Here is an 18,619-nt window from a genome sequence, read left to right as displayed (position 1 = left end):
GCTTTGTGAAGCTGTTCAGTCATTTAACTCATGGTGTGTTCAGCAAGTCCTGCACATTTTACAGGAGTTCAGTGTGTGCCAACTTGGGATAGCTCTGCTCACACACACAGTCCTTGTTAAAGCCCAGGCACTTGGAGTCACATCTTTGCAATCCTATAGTAGCAATCCTGAGCTAGCCTGAGAGGAAGAAATGTTTCCCATCTGCTTCTGAAGGAAGTCAGGAAACTTCAGGCTAGAAGGAAAGGACAGGTTGTAACTGTGAGGAAAACAAGCTGTTGGAGCAACTTCTTTTAGAATCAGGATGTGTTTTCTATCACTTGATGGCTCTGTGTGCATAATTATGGCACTTAAAAAAGAAGTGCCTTCTAGTATAGCTGGTCTGTACAAAACCTGCTGAGTGAAATTCCATCATCTCTATCACACAAAAGGTGAATTTGATCATAATGTTATCTACCACCCTCATGTTTCTGTTTATGTAAATTTTCCTTGAACTGATTCCATCATACTGATGGCTGGAAGCAATGTGTTCACAGAATTTCTTTCAGTCCTAATCTTATGATGTTTTGTATCATGTTTCATCTCTTCTTGTCAGAAATTTTGGAATTGGGAATATGAGGAAGGAGAATGGGATGCAGTCTATCCCTAAATGTTGTACAGCTATATTAGCACATTGGCACAGTGCAATTATTTTTGCACATATGGAAGACGCCTCCCTGTAAATTCTTTGTGACATAAGGTTTCTGACTAAAATTAGGTCATGGCTATTTCATTGTTTAGGTGTCCACCCACGAGGGAGCTACAGAGAGCTCTTTCAATTCCTTGCAATCAAGTAAGTAGCAGTTACTCTCATTTATCCTCTAAGGAAATAGTCCACCAAAAATAATATGTTGATTCCTTAGCCCCTCCCTGTCACTAATCACTCAGCTCTTGGAGCTAGGGACTGCCTTGGCCTTCAGCACCGGAGTGTCCAAGTGCCTCAGTCATTAATTTTCAGCTTACGACACTTGGGTGATGTAAGAAAGCTTTGTCCTCATTTCACAGCTGAGGAATTGACACATCAAATAAGTGACTTGCTTAAAGATTCACAGCAATACTGGCCATAGAAACCAATGACTTATTCATAGACTATTCTGTTTCTTGGAAAACCAACCCTCGTTCCTTGTCCTTCTGCCTGCTACCCCAGATCTCCTCAGACCAATTTAGCAGGCCAAGGGGTTTAGGGCTGTGTGTATTTTAGCCTCCCATAAGCTGGCATTGCCAAACAAATGCACCCCTCCCTTGTGTGAGCACAAGCAGCATCTCTGCTGTCACGTGGGGAATTAAGTCAGGAAACTGATTCAGGTTAAAGTTAATCCCCCAAGAACAGTTTCAACCTGAGTGTTCCTCATTTGGCTCTGGCAGTGCAGCTGCAGAGGCGCCACTGAAGGGGCAGAGAGAGGGGAGGCTCTGCTCAGTGAGGGTTTCTGCTGGCTGAAATGCTTGTGCAGTTAGTGGGGTCAAGTTCATGAAAACCTTACCCAAAATAAGTTCTAGTTTCTTCTTTCTCTGGAGTGCACATCACGTGCTTTGCGTTTTCCCTGTGTTTGCGGAGCCCACCCAAAGCACAGGGGCAAACTGTCCAGAACACAGAGGAGGTTTTTGGATCAGTTTTTACTCTGGGGACGTTTTACATCTGCCCTGCATGGCAAGTTTTTTGTGTGTGGCTGCTTGTCATTAAAAATGCTTGAATCTGTATAACCTTATTCTGTTTGAAATGAAACTATTTCTGAGTAGTTGCACACACAACCAGGGAAGTAGCACGATTGCCAGGGTAAATACATTTGTAAAGGGAATAAAGTGTTGTAAGTGTGGAGCTGGATGCCTCATCTCACCCTGCCCCATGCTGATCTACCTGAGCCCACATTCCTTTGCCTTTCTGCCCTGAGTGGTTCCATGGAAAAGAAGTGCAGCTGGAATTGTGGGTCTGATTTTGGTCTTCAGGTGGAGCCTGTCTGCCATGCCTTTCCACATGAGTCAGACACATGGGGAGAATCCTCCTATTTTGATGATCCCTCACTCCAAAGAGGGGTTCAGAGGGCTTCCCAGTTGCTGTGCTGAGGTGAACATCCAGCTTTGAAAGCAGAGTACCATATGCTGCTGCTTCATTTGAAGGACAGCAGCGTAGGAGAGCGTGTAACTGTGGAATGATGCCCTCGTCCTGACTGCGTCAGAAGTCCACAAAAATTTATGCAGGGCCCTTGGCATGCTAATAACTTGGTTGTTGATGACTAAGGCAGGAAGAAGGGTGCCAGTGACATCTAGAAGGAGACTGAAAGGAATTCTCATATTTAAAAAATGGCTGCAGATGAGAGCAATACATCTTTTAATGACTGCTGTTAATATCTTTAATGTGTCTTTAACCTTTTCACTTGAACGGCCCCATGACCCCTGAAATTTTTTTTTGCTACCTTTGTTGCTGAACCCTATTCCCCAACCTTTTTGCTTTTTTGTTTTGTGGTTGGAGTGTGAGTCCTGGCTGAAGAGGGTGAGAGGATGTTGCAGATGGTCCTCTGCCATAAACTGCTGCTGTCCTCTGGCCTGTGTCAGCCACAGCCCCTGTTCCAACTCGGCCACCTCAGAAGCTTCAAAAGACATGTGTGGGGGATTCTTTTATTTGGGTTTTTTTCTTCAGGCCTTGTTCAAAGGTTCAAGATTGGGGCACAAATCAGTTCAATTTTCCTCCTCAAATGAACACAGATCGTAACATTTAGAGCACAGCCACTTTGTGTAGCAGGAACCTAACGAGAACCAGATTTTAACATAATCACTAGTTCCTTTGAAGGAGGCAGTGTTAGCTATTATGATCTAGACTAGACATTGGTAAGAACTTAACAAATAATTATAGGCTTCCTAAAGGAGTATAGTATGAGTAATTGCAGGTTTAAAAATGTTATTATGAGGAGTAGTTTATACCGAAACTTCGTCCTGCTCTTTGAAACCGGAATCTGTAACTCTCATCATGCCACAGCAAATGCTTGCCCTTCTCCACAGAAGAATGTAGACTCGCCTTATTGTACAGCAAATGTTCTGTGGTACATTATTTAAATTAGCATATAATAGAAACCTAATTGCCCACTTGGGCCCACAGCTTTAGCTGGTGGAGATCAATGTGCTTCCACTGAAGGCAGTGTAGCAATGTTGATTTTCACCCTTGAGGATCTGGCTCAGCAGCTTGTTTCTATTCCAGGCATTGTTAAAGGAGATCGTGTGTTTAGAATATTAAACCATGGCATTGTCAGAGATAGTCAACTCAATTTATGTGCAAGTGAAGAGAAAGCAGTAAAACCATTATTTTTATCTGAGGATTTCAATTTACATTGTCGATTATTCTTATTGACTGATCTGCTACAACAGGGAAATCGTGAGCGTGGGGTCATCTTGTTGTGGTTTTAATTTCCTACGTCTGTAGTTATCTAATCCTCTCAGTGTGAGCAAGCATGATTAGTATTTATTTCTATTCTGTGTGCCAGTGCCCTGGGCCAGGTTCTGTGCTAAATCCAAAGTGACTCTCCTACTTAATTGGCATTAACTTGTGCTGCAGTAATATAAATAAAAATTTGTACTTTCTCACAACTCCCAAAACAGATTTCTTCTATGTGGATATTCTCCCCCCGTGTTTAGGCTTGTGATAAATCTGTATTTTTTACTCAGTTTGGAACTTCTTCTAGCAATGTTTTCCAAATAATACTTAGGGAATCACAGATTTGGAAAGACTTTGGCTGCTTGTTGAGCATTGAGGCACTACTAGGAGCGCTGCTACAGCTGTAGCCCTGGTTAAGAAATTGCTGCAGTGAGAACAACACCTGTCTCTCTCTGGAGAGGCAAGTACCAAAATGAACAATAATTCTTCACTTTGTCAAATGGTTTTTGCAATCATTTGGAATGCTTGCTTAAAGAAGCTTATTTTATTTCATGAATGCTCCATTCAGGAATAGGGAGACTTTAGGGCTGAGCTGAGCCAACAGTTCTTTGTGGAGTTGTTTCCTCTCCTTTCACTTCCATTATTCTCAGAAGACCTCTGGCTGCTCCCCCACTTATCTCTGCTTCCATTTGTCCCCTGGGAGCTTTGGATAATCAAAGTTATGCTGCAAGTACTCTTCAGAGAGTAGGATGGGGGAGTTCTGGTTAAATGGTTTGGGTCTTTATCAAGGACAGTGCAGTAACTGACTGTGTGAGCCTTTTGAAATTGAACAGTGTTAAAACTCCAGCAAAATTTGGAGTTGCCTGGTGTTCGTTGCTGTCTGTTTTCTGATGTGTGCAGAACACAAGCATAGGAAGAGACATCAGCAGGAATGATGGGTAAAGACTGTCCTGAAAGGGCTGAGAGATTGTGTTCATCACTTGGTAAGTTATTGTATGGCTTCATTCAGCTCTGGTTTCAAGGTGGTTTTCTTGTCCTGACAAAGATGAAGCTTAGCTCATGAATGGGTTTGGATTCTCTTTGGATGAAATGGTTGCAGTATGACAGGTGCTCTTTCTATTATTTTCTTCAGACTCTTATCAAGCCTCCTTTTACTGGGGGGAATGCAAATTGACACTCACTAATTGCCAGCTTCTACCTTTTTGAGTCCTTTGGCCTTTAGAGCATAGTATTAGCCATGTGAAGCAAGTTGGAGTTTTCATTTTAATCTATCAAAAACACTTAGCAGCACTTGAATCAACAATCTTATTCTGTGTTCTCCTGTTCATACTTGTATTTTGCCCGGTTCTGTGGGTCATAGGATTGTGTTCTCCTTATTGAACTGACAGACTTGTTGGAAAAGGTGTCAGTGTTTCCTGTTAGGGGATTTTTTTGTTGTTGTTGTTATTTTGGTGGTCATTTTGCAATTTTGTGAATTTTATGAACAAAAGTACTGAGGCATTCATATAGGTGTTGATGGTAAGTTCCATCAAGCTCCTTTGTTTTCAGTAGTGAGTTTTCCAGGTGTTTTGTGGGCTGTTTTTTCCCTTGGAAAACATGTAATGCGTGTGATAAGAGACTTGCATACACTAGATGTCTTGTGTTGAGGTAAGGAAACCAGCTTTGAGCCAGATATCTGAGACCAGCATTGTGTTATCTCCATTGCAGAGATAACAGACATTAAAATTCTAGAGTCTGGTGGCCAAATGGCACAGCACCAAACAGGATAGATTTTCTTATCCTCGAGTGGTAATTCGCGTTAGATAATTCATGATGCAAACTGCTGTTATTTCTAGAGTATGTGAGCCTCTGATGGCAGAGCAGATTTTGTTACCTCCCTAGGTTAGACGAAAAGCTGAAGGAACTTTGAGAACTGCAGAATATGGCAGTAGCTGTGCTCCAGGAGATCAGCTGATGCTTCTTGGCTGGTGTCACTTTGCTCCCCAGGGTGGTCAGAGTGGTGCAGCTCCTGTGCTCCGTTTTTTGCCTTTTTGTGAGGAAGAAGCGGGATTGCAGGGATAATGGGAGAAGGCAGTGGAGCATTCATGGCAATAATTTCTAATAGCTGGAGATAAATAAGCCGGCAAAGTTGAGGACTTATCTGGGTGGGGGTATTAGCATTTTGAATACCCTCTGCACAGATGCAGTTATCACTTAATTGCCTTTACACTAGAAAAGCACTTTGTAGCTGTGAAGAACAAACTTCAGCGTGTAGTCCGCAATGGTTCCCTTCCGCTGTAGCAGACGCTGGCCCGGGCTGCTCTGCGGCCGGAGCGCCTCCGGGCCTGCCCCGCACAGGCTCGGCTGTGCCGTCCGGCGCTGGAGCGAGGCCTCGTTCTGCGGGGCTGACAGCGCCAGGCAGGCAGTGCCCTCAGCCTTAGGGCTCGGCAGCGGCCGCTCTGGGTCTCTGGGCCATTCCCTCCCTGTGTGGGAGCTGGGGCCGGCCCCAGCGTCCCTTCCGCGGGTTCGGGAGCCGCAGAGCTCTGCGCTGGGGCTGTGCCGCCCGCGGGGTGCCATGGCCGCTCCCCTCAGAGCCGCGCGCTGTTCTCAGGCAGAGCCGCCTTCCCCACAGCCCCTTCTCTGCCGAAACGAGGGACAAATGCGGCAACCGGGAGAAAACAGCTCGTTCATTTTCTTTCTAACCTGTCAGAAACAAAGAAGGTTGTTTTAAAGGATTTTAAAGGAATTCTGTGGGGAAGCCGTTGCTGTGTGGTGATGAGGGAGGCTGCAGTCCGAGCTGCCCGTCCCGTGCTTTGCAGAGAGCAGGCTGGGCTCGACAGGTTCTGCCGTGCCTGTGTTAACCCACAATTCTCACCCACAATTCTTACCGAATTCTCTGTGTCACCCAGAATTCTTGGTCTTTAACAGACCAAGATGAGTGTTCGGTACCTGAGCACCTTCATGTGCTCACCCTGATTTGCTGAAGATTGTCAGAGTTGCACCGACAGCGTCAGCAACACCCTCAATTCAGTGAGGTCTTTTTTCTGTGGAATAGTTACTAAGTTTGCTTGTAGTCATTATTTTAAATTTTGCTATCTAAGCATGTTAAGGTTTTATTGGTATTATTCCTTCAACAGCAATATTGGTTACTCCAGGCATTGTTTAAAAGCTTATATATTTTTTTGCAATTCTTAAAGAGAGATTTAGCTTAGAGCAAAATCAGTAAGGGGAAAAGAATTAGGAAATCAAACCCTTCCTTTCCCTTTTTGAACCTCTCGGTTTTCCAACCTCAAATAAGTACGTGAAAGGGGTTTAACAACTTTAAATTGGATTTTGGAATGTCAGATGACTCTAATAGCCTTTGTACACAAATAACAACAGAAGAGCTGATTATTGTTTCTGGGCTCTGCGATGCACTTATGTAATCATTAATCTTGGCACTTCTTTATCTGCAGCAGATTAGGAGGCCACTGTCATTTTGAAGACTGCCATTAAGTAGACTTTGTTAGTGTTTAAATATGTGAAGCTTAACTTTAAGCTTCCTTAATGTATGCGGTGGAGGTATTCTGTGCCTTGAATAGAGCTGTTGGAGTAAGTTTCAGTCACATATCTGCTGCCATAGTCTGACCTCAGACGGGGGTTTATGTATGGTGTTTGTTAATCAGCCTCTGAAGACACTTTGAAAGCTTTTTAAGCGTAAAGCATTAATATATCTGTTTGGAACAGCAAGCAAACTTGCTTTATCTACTACCTTTCAGTTGGTTTAATCATCAAGAGGCAGGAAATTAAACCCTATGAAACGAGAAGGCAGAAAGGGTTTTAATGAAGGTTGTAGCGCGTAATCTGATTGTGGCGAAGGAAGAGCTTTTGCTAGACCTTTTCTTTCCACAAGCTTGTAATTTTATAAAACGTTTTTGTGGGCAGCTACATTTTTTTTCTTTCATGATTCTTGTCATGAAATGAAGATGGTTTTCAGACACTGAGTATATCATATATAGACATCATGAGGGTGTAAAGAGGCTCAAGACCAGAGCTAAGCCCAGGGAGATAGTGTGAGCATAGTTGGGAGGGAACATCACTGTAATGTATGGTTTGAAGGAAATGTGTGGGAATAAAGCTTTGTCTGTGACAGAAGTGTTTTTGAAGCTGTTTAATAGACTGATGGTGCGTTTATTTTGTTCGAAGCCAGAGCCCATATGATTTCCATCTCCAGTGATAGCATCTTGTATGTTCTCCCCGGTGCAGTTTTTGGGGATGGGTCATAATGTTTTCTTCCTGTGCCCTTTTCCAAGAGAACTTCTGATCCCACATAGACACTAATATTGCTCCCTCTGAAGTGGGGCAGGGGCTGAATGAGCTGTCTTTCTTGGGGAGAAAAACAAGTATATTTGTTCAGCAGAGATTTGGCCTTCTGTCATTAAAAAAAGGCTATGAGCTTTCTCTAATATCTAATGTATTTGCTGGTGCCTTTAATATGTATCAGGAAACACGTATCGGCTGTAAACCACTGCTTGGTTTTGAACTTCAGTAATATTTTCTTTGAAATGGAGGGAACATGGGTATAGTTAATCTGTTTTGTGCTCCCCCTTCAAAACCTAGAGGAGTAGCTGAGGATGTGGCTTCTTCTGGTGTCCCTCGGTTTCACTCCTCCTCTGATGACCCCTGAAGAGGACTCACGAAGAGTAGCTGTGGCAAAACACCCACATACACTGGAAATACCCACAGTGGAAAACATCTTTGTATTAAAAACAAGTGACCCAGTGTCAGGCTGGAAAGATGCAGAATATGGATTCGAGGAGAACTTCTTCTGTGAGGTTTGGGGGAATCTGGTTGTGATTTGCTTGCAATAGCCATAAATCTCAGATGGAGTTGAAGAATTTACACTCAGTGTTGGCTGCTGGGTGATGAATCCAGGAAGGAGGTGTTGAGGGAGTTAATAAATGAGTGAGTGCAGCTCAAAGACTTTTTACTGTTTAGACTTCTGGAGTTGGTTTTGGTTGTTATTGTTCATCTTTTAGATGAATCATCTGAAAATGAAAATTTAAACTAGACGTTTAGAGTGCACCTTTGTGAGAAACTAATGATTCTACTTGGCATACAGCATCAAAGGAAGCCTTTTTAATGACATCAAATTCATGTACAGCCAAAAAGAAAAAGAAAATATCTTAAAAATGCAGATGTAGTCACATCAGAATGATAGAGTTTCTAGTCTGGGTGAAATACTTCATTTTTTTTCCTGCAACTTTTTTCTTCTAGAATAAAATTCAGATTTTGAGTAGTTTTTAATCAAAGTGCAGCTCTCTTGTAGGGATGTGGTTTCTGCACCAGCCACATTTGTCTTTTACTTGATCGTGCACACTCCCATTTCTCCATGCACAGTGACAGAGCCTGCAATTTCTGCAGAGGTCAAACCCTTTATAAAATCCATTCAGCCTGGTAAAACAGCAGGACAAGGCTGAATCATGGCAAACACTGTGAAAGGACACTTCCTGGGTTCCCACTGCTTTGTTGCCTCTTCTGAGTTAGTTCTGTAGTCCTCCTCCCAAAATGCCCTTCTCTCTCCTAGGGAGGAGCTGTTCCAGGTGGAGCTTGACTTGGCCAAATGGGAAGTACCAAGGAGAGCATCGTGGGTGTTGTGATGGAGAGCCTGTGCTGGGGGTGGGTTGCTGATGAGAGCCAGCCTTCTGAGGGGGTGTGTCAGGGATTGTTAGTGCTGGGGCTGAAGGCTCGCTGCACGTTGTACGAGTGGTGAGGCTGCAGTGGTACCCACCCACAGCCAGCTGGTGCTGCAGGATCATTGCAGTTCCCTCCGGTTTTGGGCCTGTCACCTCGTGAAACAGTGTCCTTGAAATTGTAAATAATTTTACACTATGTTGCAAATGATTGGTTTTTGTCGGGTGTGCTTGGTTGGTTTGGTTTTGTTGTTTCCTTGTTGATTTTTTCAGTCAGGTACCTGTGGCTGTCGTCTGGTCTGTTCTGCTAGACAGCCTGATATGATCACTGAACTGAGATGCAGTTTTGCAAACGGACAGCACAAGTGTGTGTAGCTTCTTAACAAACCCATGATGGAGCTCTCATGTTGTGTACAAGGAGGTCAGACACTTTCCAGCTGTTCTAAAAGACCTTTCCTTAAGGAGCACTGCTGGAATTTGGCACCAGCTGAGCGCCTCTGCTGCTCCTGTGTACGGAGCTCTCTCCTTGGACACAGGGCCACAGTGATTCTCTTCTGAGAGCTGCTCATTCAGGGCTGCTTACCTAGGAGAGCTAATTCAGGCAAAGCTTGTTGAGCTGTGCTAGCTGTGTTGTAGCTGACTTGCTGAAGTGCTGCTTAACACTGGTGAGTGGTTGATAAGTTCTTTGTTTTCCTACTACAAGCAAATAAACAGAAATACCAGATTTTCCCCTAAGCCAGTGTAGTTAATTAAGGGAAAAGAAGGTGGGAGGACAGTGTTGGAGTTAACCAATTCCAGTGTTCAGAAGACCAAGTCCAACACTTGAGAGTAGAAAATGACATCAAACAGGGGCTCTGTGCATTAATCTGTTATGAAAATGCTACAGTAATTTGGACTTGTCATTCTAAAATGCTACAGTTCTTCAAGACTTCAAGTCTTTATTAGTTGCTTCCAGAGATTTAGGAAATGGGGCAGAGCTACAAATATGTTTAAGCTTTTCAGTACAGGTTTCTTTTTGAAGAAAGGGGGAGAATTTATTTAGTATTGTCTAGCTAACTCCAGCAAATAAATTAATCCTGTTCTCCTGCAGATTTCACTTCTTGTTTTCCTCTCCATTAGTGGTAGATAATGAACGACCAGCATACAGACACCAGGAAGGAGAAATTGGTGTAGATTTGCTTTTCCCAATGCAAGAGAGCAGTAAGTGGCCAAGAGTACAAGAAACCTCAGTGTGATTGAGCATTCAGGGCCGCTTTGAGTGGCTCAAGGTGCACACACACGTGCTGGCCCCCAGCTCATTGTCTGTGTCATTTTTCATTTGACAGACCGTGTGCACTGGCTGGTGTGGGTGGGGCAGGCTGGGTCACAGCAGAACTGTGCTTGTGCCCTGCTGCAGGTGTTTGTCTTGACAACTGCTCCAGGTTAGTAATCATCTGCAGGAAGAAATTAAGAATGTTGAAACATGAGTGAACTCTAGAATCCTGTAGAAACAAACATGATGCATTCACACAAACCCCAGCTTGCTGCTTACTGGATAAATGCAGTAGCAAATTAGAGCAGCAAAAGTCAGTACTGGCAGTTCCTATGATAATAGCTCACACCTCTGTTGCTCCTAAAACTTGTATTTTGTCATATTATCAAGAGAAATGTTTTGTAGGTGTGTCATTAGACCTGTAAGCTTTGTTTTTGAAAGTGAAAAAGGAAAGTAAGAGAAGTCAGGCCACCAGCACTCCTCTTGCACAGCTCTGTAGCAGCTTCTCTCTCAGCAGTGCAAACGCTGCGGATTGGTGGGGCTGGAGCTCTGCTCACCGGTCCCTGGGATCACAAGACCAAAACCCAAGATCTGGCAGTGAGTACCAGGCATCTGAGGCAGCTGGAGGTGGAGGTAGAGATAAAGGATGATTGTGCTGCTTACATAGATAGAGGAAATGAAACACCAGCTAGCATCCCCGTGCTCACAGCACAGCAGCACTAGGGAGATTATGGTCTCTGTAGCACCTGCTTCTTGACATGCAGTTCAGAACTATGACTAAAACTATATTATATTTCATTAGAGAATCACATGATTTCAGTGTCACTGTGTTTTCTTATCAAAATCTTCTTCTGAATTGCATTATTTAACAAGAATTCCATTTAGCCTGGTGAAATTAATTATGCCCCAAGCTCTGTTCATTGTAGCCAGTGTAACTCCTGTTAATTTTCAGCCAGAGAAGAAGAGGCAAATGAAATTACTAAATGTTTATTCATAAGCACCTGAGCCACCAGGAAAATGAGAAGCCAAAATGGGGCAGAAACAAACTGGTGTTTTATGAAATTTGGAAGTCTGTTCTGACCGTGTAGAAATCATCCATCTTCAATGTTTGGTTGCTGTGTGTTGTTATTGTGTCTGTCTGTTGTGCCTGGTGAGGGACAAAAAGGGATCCCCAGAAGCAACTGTTGGAGTTGTACATCCCTTGTTGTACATTTCTGCCATCTTCATTATTGGTGTGTGAGTTCCTGGAAGCGGTGACAGAGCTGGAGCTTGGAGAACTCCGTAGATTTCACCGAGCGGGAAGATGCTGATTGCGTGTCCTGGATGTACCAAGGGATTGACTGTCCAAGAACTGCTCCTCTGTGCTCCTGGACAACAGAACCCTGTGCATGTGCCAGGCCTGGCTCTGTGGGTTGGGCCCAGGCTTGGACTTCAGTGGTTCGGTGTTACAGTTTGTGGTGTGGTTTAATAACGTGGCCAGAGTCCCAGGCTGCAGTTGTCTCTACCTGTCATTCCTCCAACAAGGACAATCAAATCATCTCTCTTTCAGCTGCATTCATTGCTCAGTCAGGAGAGTGAGAATGTTTTTGGGTGGATAAAGACAAGACAGTGGAGAGATATGGGTGTTACACAGAAGGACATTAGAATTCTGTACTGTTGTGTACATGAACGAGAGGGAGCAAACATCATCTGAGTTCCTCTAAAAACACCAGGTCACTTTTTAGCTTGTGTTCTGAACACTTGTAGAAGACCTACATTGTTTGTGTTGGCGTGTTGTTTTGGTTTTTCTTTATAGGAGTTCAGAATATTATGGCGATTTTATGATATTAAAAGTTTTACAGCGATTTTCTATTTGAATATAACATTAAAAATAGATATCTCACCATAACAACTTCACTGAGACAGTTTTGCCTTTTATAAAACCCAAATTATTTTCCATCTTGCCTTCTTTCATTAGACATTCAGGTGTCTTTGTTGAAGCCAGTGCTTCATGTAATAGCAAAGCTCTAGTTCTTTAAATTAAAATATATGTCAGTAAAATTTTGTGTAGCTTGTAGGAAAACAACCCTAAACATCAGTGATCCTGGCGTGGGAATATGAATTCTTACTGCACTGTTCCCTTCCATGTGCCCAAATCAAACAGATGTTGAAGGAATTTATACTGATTCCTCAAAGTCAGTCTTCCAGGCCCCAGAAGAGCTCAGGTGGTGCAGTGCTATTTATCCTGTATCTCCTTCAGTATGGATGTTTGCAGCATTTGGGAATGCTGAGCAGTGTCAGTGACCTGCTGAGGGATCCAGATGTGCCCAGGCCCACAGCTCGTCTCAGCATTGCAGCATTTCTGCCTTGTGTGTTTGAGGTGTTGCTCATACTTTACTTTTAATTAATACTTTGGTGGCCATGTTTCTACTCCACCCATCACACCCACACACTTCAAAGGATTTGTACCAGTATAACCTCAGTATTTATTTTATTACCAGTGTGATTTCCTAAGGAAACAAGGCTTGGAAAGGTTGTTTGTATTTGTCTGGTTTTCTGCCCACCACCCCAGTCCTCCCCATTTCCAAAACATTTCAGCCAAGCTTGAGAGCATCAGCAGTTCCAAAGATGTGACAATTGAAAATCTGAGGAAGTTCCCCATCTGATACCCCCGAGGGGACAGTGTGCAGCCAGGCTCAGCTGTAGGGAGGAGAATCTGAAACAGAGAGGAAGATGCAAAGAATATCCCGTGTGCTGGGAAGGCTTCTGCTGGAATTTCAACCTTACTGGACCCCAGAAAAATCCAGCCATGAGATCTTTTGTTAGTTCTTTGGCGCTGTTTGTTGCCAGCTCTGTCAGTGCAGTCTCTGGTGGCGCCTGCTCAGAATGTCTTTGTGGTGGGGATTGTGCATGGAATAAACACACCTTCACACGAGGAGCGAGCAGGCTCTTGGTCAAACACTCCCTGGTGTTCTGAAATGGCCTCAGATGTCTCCCAAGCATCCCCAGAAACAGCCGGGGGGGGTTCAGTGTTCCGGGCTGTGTGAGGGGACAGATGGTCACTTCACGGAGGGCAGGGATGGGGCGGGCAGAGCTGTGCTGCCACCAGTGCTCGCTTGGCGGGAACTGCAGCCTTTGGAAGCTGCAGGTGTTCGGAGGCGAGTAATTTGCAGCCAGCTCAAATTACTTAGGGTACATGACAGAGCAAATTATTTAGGTAATGAAGCTGAAAATGCAGGAAGATTAGAATATTATATAGTAAAATCATTCCGTGTTAATTCAGTTTGTGATCAGATATCATGTTGCTTTAAATACCACATTACATGCAATACCCTTGTTTGAGCCAATGAATATGGATGAATATGTCACTGAATATGTATGCCTCCTAATTTAATCAATATACTTACAAACAGCACTAGCAGGGATGTCTGGCACAAACTGCGTCCCTCTAGAAGCAGCTTGGCCCAGTTTGTGTGTGCATCATGTGCATTGCAGAGCCCTTCTGAATTAGCTGCACCCAGGGAGGCTGGGCACAGGTGAGCCACGTGCAGGGAAAGGCTCCTCGGCAGGGCTGCAGCCGGGGAAGGGATGGCTGCTGCCGCAGTGCCCTGAGCCCCAGGAGTGCCAGCTGCGGCCCTGCCTGCTCTCTGGACCCCCTGCAGCCCTGGGCAGCTGGGGATGCTTTCCTGGAGAGCCGTGCATGTGAGGAGGATGCACGGTGCCCACAGAGGCTCTCAGGAGCAGGGGCTGGTCTGGCAGACCCAGCAGCATCTGCTTGAGTCCCTCCATGCTGAGTGCAGGAGGGTATCCCTGCAATTCCTGCACATGCCTGCCTTGGGAGCTGTGGCCAGAGCTCCTCAGAAGTGCTCGTGTCTCGGTGGTGCCAGGCACCTGGGACTCCACGTACCCTGGCAGGAGGGAGCACCTTCTGCACAGCTTTTCCTTTCCAGAAAATGCTAATTTTAAAATTCAGAAATAGTAAGACATAGTGGGATTTACCTGACTTTGACCTTCTAGAAGTTAGGCTTGTAATTAAAATATCATTAAATTCCTTCGCTGTTGAGTGAAGAGGAGGCTTCTCCACTCAAGGGTTCGTGTTGTCTGTTATGAATAAGATGAATCATATGCCCTTTTTCCTTCTTGCTTTCTCCCTTCCTTTCCTCTCTTCCTGCCTTCACTCTAGAGCAGACAAGACAATTAACTTCATTAATTACCCAACTTTCTAGATCACTCAGGTCAGCTGGATGGATCTCCCCTGAAAGGCAGACATGGGACCAACTTTTGCATTCACTGAAGAGCTCTTCCCAGGATACCAAATCTGAGGTTTCCTACCTGTCGAGAATTGGGAAAAATTATTAACTGTGTGCACGTACAATTTTAAAAGTGTGAAAGCAGAAGGAGGAAAGGAAAAATCCTTTTTCTACCCCAAGACAATTAATTAACTAGAAAGAAACATTTTATTCACAAATGTTAATGGGGAGGAAAAAACTTCTGTCTTTGGAAAAAATTTTTTTTCTCTGTGTTCTTCAAAGTGAGCTGGTAACACACTGAGGCTCTGTGTGTTTCTGTCTAAGTGACAGGGCTGGGGAGAAAGGTGACCTGTGCTTTGCTTGGCTGTACAGGTCTTGCCCTGATCTGTCTGCCCCAGCGAGTTAGGAAGAGAGAAATCAAAGATTATGATGAGTTGTACAGTTCATTCCCTTACAGATACAGAATTAGATTTTCTTGCTTCTCTACTGAAAAAACTGGACCAGGAATAAAGCAACATTTCATGATGTGGGAATTAATAAAATGGGAGGGGCTGTCTAGGGGATTTGGTTGGGGGAGGGAACTTGGAACAGGCAGGCGAACCCAGTGAAACTGTTCCAGGTTTGGGGAACAAACTCCCCTGGAGCAGGAGGGAATAAGGCACATTCTGCTGCTCCAGCAGATGTCATGGAGTGCTCCCACTGGCATGTTCCCTAGGAATTAGGTGGAGGCAGTGGTGTTATTTAAGCATACCAGAGCTACCTCACACAGTTGCTGTCTGAAGACACAGTGGAGGGAGGAAGAATAAATGTTCAGGGGGAAAAACAGTGGGTGGTTTTTTCCCTGTAATCCTTGGGCTCAAGTTCCTGTTCAGTCTGATTTTGAGTGGATCAGGGTCCACACTCCTTCTTCTGGAAGCTCATCTGACATTGCAGGCAGTCTGGAGATAGGAACAGCTCCAAGGGAAGGCACATGAACTGAGGGGTGCTGGTGGGTGGCAGAGGAGCATCTCCTGTGCTGTGGAGATGAGCTTGTTTGACATCAGTTTGTAGGGATTGCTGCCTCCAGCCCTTGGAAGGTCCCTTGTTTCTCTCAGGAGCCCTTGCAGAGTATCTTGTTTGGCGGTGGGTCTCCGTGCTCCAGCTTCCAGTTGTTGCTCTTGGTGGTTTGTTTGGGCTTTTATTCCTCCTCTTTGCTGCCTTTGGCACAGGACAGCCTTGGTAGGATTGTGGAGCGCTGTTATTTCAGGGTGTGAAAGAGTCTTAGGCCTTTAATCTGGGAGTACAAACTACATCTGTCACCTGGGTATCTGTGGCAGTTCCTAAGCAACCACAAGAGTTTATTTTTTTCTGCAGTTCATATTTAAGAAATAATTTGCTCATGCATGAACCAGCCTGAATCAGCCTGAGCACCACCCCAGGAGACAGAAATTGTAAACTGTAATTTAGGCTAATTCTAGTCTAAAGCATGAATTAGAGTATTTTATGTAATCTTGAAAAATATACCATATAAATAAGTGTAAGCAGAGAACAGGTACAATTAATTTGAGCACAGTAGGAAGCTTTAAGTAACTCTGGGAATGTGAGAAACCAAGTCAGAACATATTCTTGACATGTAAAAATATTTCCCACCTGCCTTGTTTGCATAAGAACAAGGTTTTAGCAAGTACATATTTGCATGTCAAAGTTAAAAGTGGGGAAAATATTTTCACCCTTGTAAGAAAAAATGCATAATCTTGGCACAGGCAATTTGCATTTAGTAAGTTTAAAGTATCTTAAGTCCTTTCATGCTGTATGGGAAGTGTATGAACCTGCGACAGGGGTTCCATTTCGATGAGTTGATTTGCACAGGCACCACGTGGAGCAGTAATTGATCTGATCTCTCCGTGCATTCATTTGTACTGCAATTGGTTGTGGCAGTCCCCAGCGATCTGTGCTTCTGAGATTCATCCCGTTGTCCTGCATCTCTGAGTGCAGCACTGAGTTGCACTTTTAAATGCTGTGTGCCTAATTGAAAGTAAGTACCTTGAAGATGTAAATTTGAGGAAATCAGGAATTCTAAAACTCTACCTGATTTGGTGCCAGAGCTCATAAAAATGATGTTGGGCAAATGCTGGCACAGCTGGAGCCTGTGAATCTGTGGAGATTCTCTTATACCAGTAAAGCACCCTGGAAAATGCATTTGGGACTAATTATGGCACCTTTTAGACTATTACTAACCTAGCTTTAGGCCATCACTTTGAAGGCATGTTACATTCCTTCAGAAACGCTCTGCAAACGTCCTGTTGCTTAAGAAATAGGGATTGCATAGCCAGGCTTCATGGGTGATTTAACTAACATGCTGGAGATTGTAGATAAACTACATCCAATTATATCATACCTATTCAAAATAAGGCAGTAATTATGTATATAAAAGTGAAATGTAAAAAATACATTGCCATGTAGCTGTGGAGATAAGCCTTGTCACTATCCTGTCCAAGGAGCTGCAGCAGGCTGCTGATTCACTGCAGCACAGGAGAAAAATAATCACATGTTGAAAAGGCACAACTGGGATTTGGTAGAGCTATTCTGGAATTTGCCCACAGGATTGCTCTCTGAATTTGAACTGCACATGATACAAATTCTGAGTTTCTGTGAATTCCAGACTGTTCTCCAATTTGTTGATGTGAAGGGAGGGGGTTATGCCAACCTTTCTGCCACAAGCTCATAAACATAGGAGGCTCCAGTAATAATTAATGTAGCACATTAATGAAACAGCACAAAGGGTTTTTTTTCCTTTTTCATAGTTCACTTCCTGCTCCATTGTGTTTAATGTGTTAGCTGAAAGCAAAGTGAAATTAAAACCATTTTTGGGGAAGAGGCATTTCTTTCCTTAAGTGTCCTAAACAGACCTCTTAATTTCAGCCTGTTGTTTTATTGCTGCAGGGATGGTGGGATTTGAAGGTCAGGGATGCCAAGGTTCTTGTGATGGAAGCAGATACCAGTGGTGTCCTGCTCTGTGGGGCTGCTTGGAAAGCTGCTGATAACAGACCTGCCTGACCAAAGCCCTGTAACCCTCCCCAGCAGAGTGGGGGAGCTGCTCTTGGCTTCCCAGGAGCAAATAGCTCCCATTTGGGGCTGCTCAGCTGCCACGTTGTTGTATTTGGTGTCACCTGGAATATTTTGGGGGGATATTTTAGCACAGTCGGTGCTGTGCTGCAAGTCCTCTGGGCTTCTGCTTTATAATGATCTGATGCTTTGGGCCAGATCCTGAGCTGGTCGTGCTGCAGTGGAATAGAGCACACAGTAACACTGCTGTTACTAATCAAGGTAACTCTTGATTAATAATAAGCGGCCAGTTAGGGATTCAATGGCATGCAGAATGCAATGGTTTTAGCGTGGACATGACCTTTTGAGAGCAGAGTAGAACTGAAATTAAGCCAATGCATTGTAAGACAGCAGTATTAGATGTGATTTTGTGTGTTGTCACAGACTGGAGAGCTGTAAATTGGATGAAAGAGGATCTCTCTTTAAACAGGCAGCTTGTGAATGGATTTGAGCTCCTCAAGGAGGTGAATAGCACTTGTTAATGTGTCACAGTTACAGACACAGCGAGCGCTCCACTTGCATTGTTCCAACTAAGGCCTGTCCAGAACACTGATGCAACTTCATCCTAATGCAGTGTGCCAGAGCAGGGGCTTTCCTGGGATTTCAGTCACCCACCTGTGTGTGCTGGTGTTTGGGGGCACCCCCAAGCACAGGGTGTGATGTGTGTCCTGCTGCTGTTGATCACTGCAGCGCTGCCTGTGCACGGCCTGCCCAAACTTGCCAGCAGAGCAGCTGCAGCCATGTGCTCCACAAGCAGTGAGAGGTGTCCCCGAGCATACAGGAGTCCCTTCTTGGGCCTGTGTATTCACATGGGAAGGTGCTTGATTTAGAGCTAGTCACACACCAAACTGAATTCAGTGGGTGGGTTTATATGTATGAAACTACATTTATCAGGGCTTTCATGCCTTAAAAATGAATGGCATTTTCCAGGCTCTGCCAACTCCTCTGGTTTCAGTAAACTGAGTGCTGCTGTATTTTCCTGTCTTGTTTGTTCTGTGGTAGA

General features: G+C 44.2%; 1 protein-coding gene across 2 annotated transcripts in view; it reads left to right on the top strand.

Annotated features, from left to right (window-relative positions):
• The window catches only part of RORA (RAR related orphan receptor A), a 71,984-nt gene that overhangs the window by 22,455 nt on the left and 30,910 nt on the right, over positions 1 to 18,619 (top strand). The window lies entirely within an intron of this gene.

The sequence above is a fragment of the Camarhynchus parvulus genome, chromosome 10 (genome assembly GCF_901933205.1).
Source record: "Camarhynchus parvulus chromosome 10, STF_HiC, whole genome shotgun sequence".
Taxonomy (NCBI): Eukaryota; Metazoa; Chordata; class Aves; order Passeriformes; family Thraupidae; genus Camarhynchus; species Camarhynchus parvulus.
Note: the sequence above shows the minus strand (reverse complement) of the source record. Positions and strands in the feature narration are given on the sequence as shown.